This window comes from Pyxicephalus adspersus, chromosome 6 (assembly GCF_032062135.1).
Source record: "Pyxicephalus adspersus chromosome 6, UCB_Pads_2.0, whole genome shotgun sequence".
NCBI lineage: Eukaryota > Metazoa > Chordata > Amphibia > Anura > Pyxicephalidae > Pyxicephalus > Pyxicephalus adspersus.
The window spans coordinates 40,997,095-41,009,797 of record NC_092863.1 but is presented as its reverse complement, the minus strand read 5'-3'; positions in this window follow the sequence as shown (position 1 = coordinate 41,009,797).

The window sequence follows — 12,703 nt, the reverse complement described above, 5'->3', positions numbered from 1 at the left end:
ATAAACATTTTCAAAATTGGTTTTCAAAATAAGTTATTTTCTTTTATAATGTCACTTTAAAATGCATCTGTTCCAAAGAGGGTACTGCATCTCCTCAGTGATTCCAGAGGCATTTTGAAGTGACCTTTCCGTAGGCAAAGTTATCATTGATGAAAAGAAAAATGTAAAATGGTTTTTCCTCTTAAATGCCAATTTGTTACTGACTCTAAACATGTCTAGTGCAGCTCTTTGAATTAACATCATTATGTCAGTCATTTATAGTTCACTTAATGTCTTTCACCTGCAGAGACCTTCACTTGTACTGTATCTCAGTTACTCAAGCTCTGATGATGTTTAGAGAAATTACACAGCCTGGTCTTGTTCTATATTTACATACACCGTTAGAGAAGGCAGCACCATTAAACCAACAATTTGTTGACTTCATTAAAGACATTTTAAACTGCATTTAAAATTAGGAATAGATTGAGGAGGGTAAAAAAAGAATCAGTGGATATAGAAATTGTAAACATGTCTTCAAGATCATTTTTTGAAATGGTTCATTCAAATGAAATTGGTACCTTTAAAGAAAACAAGACTGCAATTATTTGAAGAATGAAGACATTAGCATAAGCTATAAGGTATACAGTAGGTGAAACCCACAAAAATACTGATCCTGAATTTATGTATTTTCCAACAGAAGCATTTATGCTTAGTTACAAAAGTGAGAAAATTATCTCTTGCATGTAAAACGAATCTTTAGCAGGTTTGTATCCAATTACAATAGCACGGCATGTTCCATATTGATTTTACTCATGACTCTGTAAGTATACCATTCAGCCTCTTTGTTTAGGATGTAAGATATCCAATACTGGGATAATTAGCATTATCTATATGTTACCACAATAAAACTCTTTAGAATATACAGGGTACCCATTTAATACAAATTCACGGATTATCTGGATCAGATAATAATCTGGATCAGATAGTGAAGGTATATTTACCTTCACTGCTGTGCCATTTGGGAAACAGTGGACTTTCTCCCCTTTTTCTCCCCAAGCAATGCTTATATTGTGAACTGCCAATCATCAGACAAGATCATTGTGATATGGGGAGGAGGGAGCATGATCATTGTGTATGTTCCACCATAGGCTGATATCTAATTTGCATAGCTTTGTCATGTTATGTATAAAGCATTTCCTTTAAATGCAACATATTTTAATGTTTGATGGAGGTATACAAAGAACCTAAATATATATGAAATAATACATATAAAAAAAAATAAAAACTGATAAAATGTTTAGTTACATTAGGTACAGTGTATTAACATTTTTTTTTTTCATGCATGTTCAAACCTATTAGTCACTTTCATGCAAGCGTAGTGTCTTAGATTTTGCTATTTAATTGAATGCCTCATTAAGCAAACAATCATGCATAATGGGTCTTGTATCTCAAGGCTCTAAAAATTCAACAGGAGTCAACTATGGTTTGATAGCTTTTCATAATTGATTACATTATCATACTCACCAACATTTCGTGACAAAGAAACTCAAAATAAAGTCAGCACACCAAAACATTTGACAGCTCACTTGGCACGCCATATAGGAGAAAAGCACAGAAAAGACATTGGCATTGTTTCAATTTAAAGAATTGTCTCAATTTAAATTCAGTGTTTTAGTCACCATTTTTGTTAAATGATTATAATTTATGTAGAGCTTTACTGAGTTCTGGAAGTGTGTAATTTTACCTAATGTAAACTTCTTCAACTATACATTTGGTTGTTATGTGTTTATTTTAAGCTAACGTCAATCAGGTCATTATTAGAGAGCTATAACATTATTAGAACAAATATATATTTGTAGGTTGTCAGTGCTGTCGCTCATGCTTCTAGAGCTCTTGTGATTTAGCAAAGCCCAAGTCACAGCAAAGTGACCATGGCTAAGACAATGTAAAGAATAGCTGAGCTCCTTCATTCCTTTTATTAGTTTAGTTGCCCTTCTCTGCACTCTCTTTAATTCCATTTCTTCATTCCACATGTCCTATTTGGGAACTTGCATATTCCATAACTGGACTGCATATTCCAGATGAGGTCTGACCAATGCTTTGAACAGGCGCAGGATTATGCAGCTTGGCAGTGCATGTCATTAATAAGTCTGTGATCTACCAGAACTTCCGGACCCTTTTTCATTGCTGACTTCACCAAATGTATGGAGCATGCATGTTGTTAATCAATAATATATCAATATTAAATATCATTTACCAGTTGGCTCCCCAAGCAAACAGAACATCTAGGTCTGCTTGTAGATTATAGACATCCTGTATCGACTTCATTCCATCACATTATTTGGTGTTATATGCAAACACAGAAATGGTACTTTTAATCCCAACCTCTACTTTACAAACAAATTACACAAAAAACTGAGTTTATTCATATTTTTAGCATCAACAAAGGAGTTGTTGCAGTTTTACCTGCTAGGCTTGCCATCACTCATCTCCAGATAATTTTCCACTGTAATGGTGGTCGTGTTTCCGGATGCATCGCAGAAGAAAAATGGTCCAATGAGCCCAGTGCTACACATTGCACATCAAACCACCAGCTTCAGAGAGTCTCATTCATGCTTGAGAATTTCTGCTGGGTTTGATTGTCCCTAAATTCAACAATTGTATTGGTTAAATAAACCAGAGAGATGAAAAATAGACTCGTCGCTAAACAATACATTTTTCAAGAGCTGGGGGTTGTTTTGGTAATGTTGTAGGAGTGATTCACACATTTCCACACAAGTATCATAATCTTCCGCTTGAAATTTTTTAACAACCTGAAGTCAGTATGGGAAGAGCTTTCTCCTTCTCTGAAGCGACCACTGAATCGAGCTTTTGATAATGCTGAGTTCCAGTGCAGCCCTTCAGATGGACTTTTCCTGGCTTTGCGCGAATGCCCGCTCCAGGAGTTCAGTGTGTTCATCAGTGGTGGTAGTAGCAGGTCTTCTGCTGTATGGTTTGTCAAAAACAGATCCTGTTTAAGAAACTTGCCAGGGATAGCATTAATTGTGTTACACGTTGGAGCACTGTGAGCAGCTTCTTAAACTTGCTCTGAGCTGTAGTCGGGGTCTGAAAAACTTGTTGCCAAGTGGCAATTTTGCAATGCTTCTCTAATGTCAATTGGCGAGCTATGGTTAAGGGAATGATATGCCTACAAAAACTGCAATGCCCAAGTTGTCATATGCTGATGGCCTCAAGTCTCTCCGAATGATACCTGGGACAAAATAGAAAAAAAGGAAGTGTGTAGTGACTTTTGGGACATCCTGTATGTTAAACAGTATTGGTCCAACACTGAACCCCTGGAGTACACTACTAATAACCTTGAACCATTCAGAGTATGAATCATTAATCACTACTCCACGAAGTCCACGATGTGGACTTTAAACCAGTTCTCTATCCATTTACAGATTTAATTTTCTAAACCTACAGTATAAACCCTAACTTGCATATTAAGCCATCTGTGGGGTACAGTGTCAAATGCTATGGCAAAGTCCAAGTACACTATATCAACTGCTACTCCACTATCTACCTGTTTACTTACTTCCTCATAAGAAGAGTACATTTGTTTGTTTTTTTAATCCATATGAGTATCAGGTGCCTTTTGCTTAAGTTGGAGGGCAACTTGATGACAATTAATATCAGTCTTTTCCTCTCAAAAAATAAGTTCTTTATTCAATTGGGAGATACATGAGACAAATATGCATTTCTTTTAAAAGGTATATTTGCAATTCAGGTAATCTGGGTCGCTTGTCCATATTCAAATTTAGTTTTGCTTCAAGTGTTCAACATATGAAGTGTCAGAGAAAGACCATAGAGTTTCTTTTCTCACAATACCTTCTTGTATTATCTTTCTGAATCTACAGTCAAATGATTAATCTTTGGTGTTTGTTTTATACTCAGCTGTTGGTTGTTTACAATTGCAACACTGCAATTAATCAATGCTAGCTGCAACCTCATTTATTCATGGAAGAAAATCTGCACATCTATCTGAAATATGACCCAAGCTGAAGTTCAACCAATACCCATCTGGCTGGCAGGCCGCTAAAATAAATTAGGCACGGCCTTCTATTCACAGACCAAACTGTGCTTCTTTTAAATCATATTTGAGATATACGTCCCCTCCGGGCACAAGATAATCTGCAGAGGAAACTTTACTATGTTGATGAAACAAAATGCGCCTGGAAGAAAGAGATATATTGAAATGCTAATTTTCAACATTTGCTGCAATATCCGCTTTTCCAAGAGTAGCTAACTGACAATAAATCTGTAATTTTGTGTTAGGACTTTCTAATTGGATAAGGATGCAGTGTTGCACTTACTGCTAAAGTGTTGATAATTTTGCCGTACTAGCAAATAGCCATTATTTGCAGGTTACCCGGGGGCACAGCACTGATTTATCGACCAAATATTGCAATACTGCACACAATATTGTATACTAGGCTCTGCTCTAGGGATATGTACTTACTTGAATTCGGCTCAAATATTTACATGCTAGAAATATTCTACAAACGTCTTGAAGGCTAATCTTATTCTAGCAAACCAATCTTACTGCTTACGCAAAAATCATGATGCTGTCTATACTGCTACATGGACTATAAATAAACTTGAATTATGGCAAATTTAAACAGTAAGGGTCTTTTTTACAACTGGCTGTAGGCTGCAAGCTACAGGAACATATTTTATTAAAGAATCAGTCTTGCTTAGTCAGTAATTTTTTTTTTTTTTTTTACTTTTTCACTCTGATCTGAAAACCCTTGGAGAAACACTGGTTTGAAATGATATTTCCAAAGAGCAATACTAGATTTAATTTTTTTACAGATCAAAAATAAATATGCTATTCGCCTCCTTTATAGGGGGGCCGCTGAAATGTCACCAAATGTTATATATAAAATAATATGTGTGTGCATTTTATATATATATATATATATATATATATATATATATCAGTGCATTACCATCCTGGGTAATGTTGTGAAAATTTACTTAATGACTGATTCATCTATTTTCCTGCGTCATTAACTAGAACAGTAAAGAGCACTGGATGGAGATATCCAGCTAGAAAAAAGAGAAGAGCTAATTAGTTACTGAATCAGTGTAGCACTCACTCATAGGTGCCTACATTTAATTATATATTTCCTTGTTTTTACACTTTTATATTTTAGAAGCATGATTCATTGGTAAATAGTTTTTACATAACCAAAACTGGCCCTGATTCATCATTGAAATCCGCGATCGCGGGAAGCGCGATAATACGCGCGACCAGCGATCGCGGATTACCGCGGTCCGGGGCTCGAGTGCGCGCGTACACTCGCGTCCTGAATCCGTCGGCCGGATTCCTGCCATGCGCAAGATCGCTAATACGACTGCGCGATCGATAATACGATTTGGCTTGATGAATCAGGGCCACTGTGTCATGGTTTAAAAAAATGTGGATTAGAAACACATTGTTAATTTGAGCTATGTATTCCTGAAAACAGTATTCATAGGGTTTAAAGAAAAGGTTGGGCAAAATTAATGAGCATCTGAGCTTGAGCAAATGGTCCCTCATGAACAATCATTTTAGGCACTGTTAAATGGACAGAAAAAGTTGATTACCTAGGTTGATTTTTCATTTGTGCACATACATCTGTAACAAAATTTTTTTAAATGCTGGCAGGACTAGGATGGCAGGCACAGGAGGCACCCACCCTAGGTGCTGTAATGGAGAGGGCACTTTCATCTCACTTTCTGTCCAGAGTAACGGAGAATAAGTGCAAATTTCTCAAATTGAAGAGAAGTTTTACAATTTTCCCCAAAACGACTTTTCCAATTTCTGGAGACAACTGTAAAATTTTGGATTTCCATTCCCTTGAGCAGAATCTTCCCAATGAGAACACATACAGCAGGGAAACATGAAAGAAGGTCTACACTTTCACGCTGTTATTCAAAACCATTGAGATAAACCTAAATACAGCAAATGGGTATATTACTATAACTTTGAAATACTCTTACATGATTTTGATGAAGAACTAATTTAACAGCTATTTTTTCCCTACAGAACAAGAACAACTCTCTAAATAAGACACTCTACTAAATTAAGTGTAACAGATCATTCCTTTTCTAGATCTGTTTCCCCTTAATCTTGCAAGAAGACTACCTTCAACTATTTTGATGTGCATTCTATACTCAGAGTCTGTGGTCCTGATTTATTAAAGCTCTCCAAGGGTGGATAAGATACAGCAGAATTTATGGAAGTCTGAACTATGAGTACATTTAAATTACTCATAATGTCTTAATTATTAGTTTGTAACTTTGCTCAAATAGTAACAAAGAAATATGTGTTTAGGAACTCAACTTAATTCTAAACAACTGTAAATAGCACAGTGGCTCAGAGGCAAGTGCTCTGGCCATCACAGCGCTAGATCCCAGGTACAAATCTTGGCTAGGACACTATCTACATGGAGTTTGCAGGTTCTCCCTGTGTTTGTGTGGGTTTCCTCCCACATCCCAAAAACATGCAGTTAGCTTAATTGGCTACCCCCAAAAATTGACCTTCGATTGTATTAAAAAGAAATATGACTGAGGTAGGGACATTACATTGTGAGCTCCTTTAAGTGGCATGACTATGGATTTTGTGCAACGTTGTGTAATTTGATTGCCCTATATAAATACTGTGTATTAGTATTAAAAAGTAACTTCTCATATGCATACTCCACCTTACAATTCAGTAGGATCCCATTTTTAACCAGTTGGAACAGGAATCCAATCCATTTTTCCTCCTGAGTTCCTTATTTCACAATCTTAAGCACAATGTTTCCAGTTTGTAGCTGAGAATAAGTATGAGAATGGCCTGAAGGTGTAACTTCCTTTAGAACCATCATTAGTTTCTGCAACTAAGTCCTCTGCATTTTCTAAGTGCCTCGTTTAATTCACTGCCACTGATCACAGAATGATAGACACAGTTTAAACACTAGATAACTTAAGCAACCTTTCAGACTGTAAACCAATAATTTCTACTGGTGCTTTGATATATTTATAATGATTTATGTCAGATGAATGTGCATCTGTTTTATCCGTTTGCACTGATATTATGGCTAACTCATTATTTTAGGAGAGTTATCTTCATGCAATCTGGAAAACAAGAACATGTTCGCCTACATTATCATTACTACTGCAGTAAAACATTATTACTGTTCTATCTATAGTTCCAAAATAATAAAGAAAAAAGAAATAGGTTAGAGAGCATCAACCTGCTGAAGCATGAAGATGATGTAAATTAGTTCACAGTCATAAGCATCATTACAAAGAACAGATTTTGTTTATATATTATTTTTCACAGACCTCTGCTAAGCATTATTTGCATCTGAACTGGCCATTTAACATAAGCTTGGAGCAATTGTACAAAAAACAGTACTTTCCATTAAAAGAACATCTACCTGTTTATTGGGCTTTCTTACCCCCACACCAAATATGTATAAAAAAAAGTACAAACTTATGGGCCATTCTTCTTATAAGATCTTGGAAATAGTCCATTCCCTGCCTTATTGTTTGTTGTATTGTCATTTAGATTTCACTAGTGGAGTAATCCTTGACTGGCATAGGTGGAAACTTTCTGCTATTTGTCCAAAGACTCCATTTATTCATGTGTATTATAACAATTACATGTTTGTTGCTTGCCAAAATATATTGTTTGTTTCTTGTGTGTTATTACTTTTGCTTATTTTTTTAACCCATGTGATATACAAAATTGCCAGCCTATGTACTGACGGGAATGCCAGTCAGAACTCTTTGTTTAAAGGACCATATTACTATAATTATAAAATATTATTTTGAACTACGGGAGGCATGTCGCTATCAAAGCACAAGTAGCCCCAAAAGTAGCCTCTAGAACACAATGCAGTTGCATCACTGTTAGAAAAATTATTAAACCCTTAAAGGTGCACAACAGCCACTGCTTCCATTTTATAACTCATGCTGCTATTACCCCCTTCTCTTGCCCCTCACAGTCCTATTTTTAATAACTGTTAGGAAATCACAGACCTCAACAGGCTACAGAGGATCTACAGAAGAAAAGCTTTTGACCAGGGTGGGTATTTAATTCAAAAAGGTGCTTTCTATAAAAAATATATCTATTTATCTATCTAATTTATATATCTATCTATATATATTTTTAATCCATGTGTCCCAACTGGAAGATGTAATTTCAATGGTTGTTACAGAATGTAAAAGGAAACTGATCCAAAATGAGCAGAAATCAAACTGTCCCTACTGGAAGAATTACAATTCAGGTGAAAACTGTACATTTTTTTTTATTTGCAGTAGTTGCTGGGGCAATCAGAAAGAATGAATCTCCCAACTGGGATAAAGACATCAGTGAATGAACCATTCCACATTAAAATGTTTTAGATAAACATACACTTTATGGTGGTGTTGCTGTGTGGCTACAGTTTGTATAGTTGTGTATACATTGGGAAACACCAGTTTTATGCACCATTACTTGATCACAGTTTATGGGCCTGGAAGCTCTCCAAGGCTGGATAGAATACACTTTCATCAGTCAAACTGGGTAATCCAGAAAACCTGGAAAGGATTTCTTTGAAGCAATTTAATATTTGCTAGCAAATGTTTTGAATCCTGATCTATTCCAAGTTTGCTGGATATAATATATTGAAAGCTTAGGAAACATTTTGTATGTTGTCACCTAAGAATGAACCCTTATGCATGTAAATTATTAAATGCATTTGCATTTCTTTTTACAGAAATAATTACAAGTATTTAAATCAAACTTGAATTTACTAAACCATAAAACCATATATCTACTTTGAGGGAGATACAGCAAGCAAATTAGCAACAAATTTAGATGCAAATCAGGATGACTGTTGGCAAAATCTATGCAACAGATTTTTTATGTTTAATTGCAACCCCTGTGTCTGCAATCCTGGGCAGCCAAATGAGACAGATTTACACAGGTCTGTGAAAAAACTACTATTGTACATGAGACTGCAAAGTAGATTTTCCTAGTGCCTAGGCAAGTATGACACCATACTCCTTCCAGCCTGATATCAGAAAAAGTTCAGTGGCCCACATCCCACAAAAAGTCTTTTACTCTTCCGAAGAATCTTCCTACATTTGGCTACCCAACAATCCCAGAGATATTGTTGTCAGGGTTATAATGTCACCTGCTGAACTATGGAAATCATGAATATATTCAGGAGTATATTTTCTTCCCCTGCAACGGGTTCTAAAGAAGGTGCACAATAAAAAAGCGGACCTTTCCTAAAGTACAAAATCCACTTTAACAAACTAGCTCATGAACTGATTTCTTTAAAACAAAGTCCCATTGTTGTAGGAGTGGTAAATTTGCTGAATGAATTTTATTACAAATATACTGATAGTGCTGAATGTGCCAGTAATATAATTAATATTATAAATCAATATTAATTTATTTTCTCTAAGCCTAAAAATAATTTAGATTTTTCTACAGTGTAATGCTACCAAGTGAGAACTTTCTACAAGACTATATTGCTAAAAGTTCATTTTTTGGCTCAGTTTAGGGGTACAGTTTAAATGTCAGGGTAGATTAATATACTGGAAAAATACATTGGTACTTCTTCCCCACCTGTAGCCTGCTGCTGATTAAACAATACAAGAGCTACTAACCACCCAAACACCAACTTACAAATATTGTGCATGCACTAGCCCAGGCATGGCCAAATTACGGCCCCCGAGCCATATACGGCCCGTTAGGCTTTTTATCCGGCCCTTACACTCTCTCTCTACTTCAGCAGTTCTGCTGAAGTAGATCTGTGGTCCACGGCTCTGGCCAGTGCCCCCCGGAGTGGGGTCAGGAGGAGGAGCCCACTGGGGGGCCGCTCTGCACAGAGCCGCAGACCATGTCCCCTGTACATATCCCCTGTACAAATCCTGGGCTCGGGGAAGTGGGTAGAACAACCCGCCCACTCTCCCATCGCAAGCTCTGTTCTGCGATGGGAGATTCGGTGGAGTTATGTCATCACGACGTCACGTTCAGTAACACCCGTCTCGGCGCTCAGCAGATAAGCAGTTTCTGAAACACCCAAACCAGTAAGTCTGGCAGCAACAACCAAGCCGCATTTAGTCACCTAAATTACCTTTCTTTTCCATTCTGATGCTCAGGGTTTACTTGCTAACTTCTCTTTCTTGAATTTAGTCCCTATTGTTTGTCACTTCACCCTAAACATGTATTCCGATAATGTTGTATTGCATTTTTGCCTGCCTTCTTGTATCACCATAAAGGTTTTAGTGTCAAAACCTTCCCTGACAAATATCCTGGTTCTGCTTCCCATACTAAGAAGTGTTCAATTCTCCTTCAGCATTTTTAATATTCTAAAATTAATTTAAAATCTCAGCAGTAAGAATAGGACACTACATGGCAGCAGCTGTTTGAGCTGAGAACTAATCAGAGATCTGACATTTGGGATCACTAATAAATAATAAAATAGGCCACCAGGTGGTTTATACAGCCAAGATCAGTCCAGAAACAAAATACTAAATTTATGTGGACTGAATAAAGGATAAAATGCATGTTTTTTTATAGTATAGATCTTCAATGGTAGAGTGGGCGGGGTTATGGAATCATGACGTCACATTCAGTGACACCCGTCTCGGCGCTCCATCCATCTGATCTTGGCCCGGCCCTCTGCCAATTTTTAGAACCCGTTGTTTGCCCACCCCTGCACTAGCCCCTGCCCTCACTAGCAGGTACACAGGTAGCCTGTCACCTTACACACTTCAATGATGGTGAGGACCCAACAAGTAATCCATTTGAGTAATACAAAGTACCACAAAGCAGTTTGTGAGATATAATAGTTTATATTGAGCCAACTAGGCAGCACGGTGGGCTCATTGCTTAGCACTCTGGCCTTTGCAGCAGGTCACAGGTTCATATCCTGGCCAGGACACTATCTGAAAGTATGTTTGTATGTTATCTCTGTGTCTCCGTGGGTTTCCTCCCTCCGGTTTCCTCCCACAATCCAAAAACATGCAGTTAGGTTGATTGGCTTTCCCTCAAAAATTGTCCTTAGTCTGTAATAATGACATATGATTAGGACATGAGAATGGGAGCCCCTTTGAGAAACAGTTAGTATTTTGAGAATAGACTTTTTAAAAGCTCTGCCTAATATTTTAGTGCTATATAAATACTGGGTAATAATAATAAAGCTGTTCTTTCTAATTATGTGAACTCCACCACTTAACAGTCATTTGGGTTTTGTGTATCGAAGAAAATTATAGTTGCTTAGGCCCATGTTACACCGACAATTCTCCTATAGGGCTTGATTTATTAAAGCTCTCCATGGCTGGAGAGGATAAACTTTCATCAGTGAACCTGGGTAATCCAACAAACCTTGAATGGATTTGGTCCAGGATAAAAAAACATTTGCTAACAAATAGCAAATGACTTCTAAGAAATCCATTACAGGTACACTGTATAAGTTCACCATTGAAAGTGTATCCTCTCCAGTCATGGAGACTTTCATTAAATTAGACCCAGAGTCTCTGACCAACCTGGTGTCCTGACCACTCATCAGCAAATCTTCAAATTTGTTGAGGCAGCTAAGTCCATAGAGAAAATGTTAGTCAAATACAGCATTCTTTAGGAAAAAATATTTTTAGGGCAAGTTTGAGACACATTTAAATTGATTTGTAATAATGCCATTTATTATGGTATAATGCTGCATATTAAAAACAACAATAAATAAAAGTGTCTATAACATCCTATTCAAAATTAAGATACTAAATTCCAGATCCTTCATAAATGCTTCACAAACATGTCAAAAGCAAAACATAAATAGCCATAAATAGCAAAACAATATTATGCCACTTTGCATGATCTCATTAACCCGGTGAAAGGGGGGGGGGTGGTTGCATGATTTGAAAAATGCCAGAGCCCCAAGATAAAGTTAATTTATAACTGACTATCCTAACTATTGTCTTGTCATAATCAAGTTCTTATTGATGCCTCTACCTCCCAGTCTGAAATCTACTCTTTAAGATATGTCTTGAGGCTAAATAATAATGACAGACTCAAATACTGAGAAATCAAAATTGCAGTTTAGGTTGTTTTTTATATTTGCTCGAGCTCAGATTTAGGAGTTGGTTTTAGAAACAGATAATACTGAGAAGGATGTGGGTGTTTATAATATATTAGTATATAATATTATATATTAATTTATAATAATATTATGTTTTATAGTAATATATTTTATATTTAGTCATGAGGATATGCCAACATTATACTTGGAAGAGGCAATTATGAACATTTTACAAATCACTAAACAATTTTACAAAAACAACAGGGAAAACTCCATATCAGTTATGAACTGCAATGAAGCCTAACCCGAAACATAAAAAGTATTGGAAAAAATGTATCCGTACATGTTACTAAAGAAAAGCATACAAAACGGGAACATTGCGCTAGGAATTACAAATTTGTATGTAATTATGTAAAGTATAAATTATTGAGCTTCAGCTCAATATTAACTAAACATGTTTTCAGTTCAATGCATTTGTTTGTCAATAGATATAAATCAATGATAATATATTATCTATTATATTATACTGATGAGAAGACAGTAATGTACCCTGTTTCCCCGATGATAAGACACTGTCTTATTTTTTTTTGAAGGCCAAAATATGCTCTAGGGCTTATTTTCAGGGGGATGCCTTATTT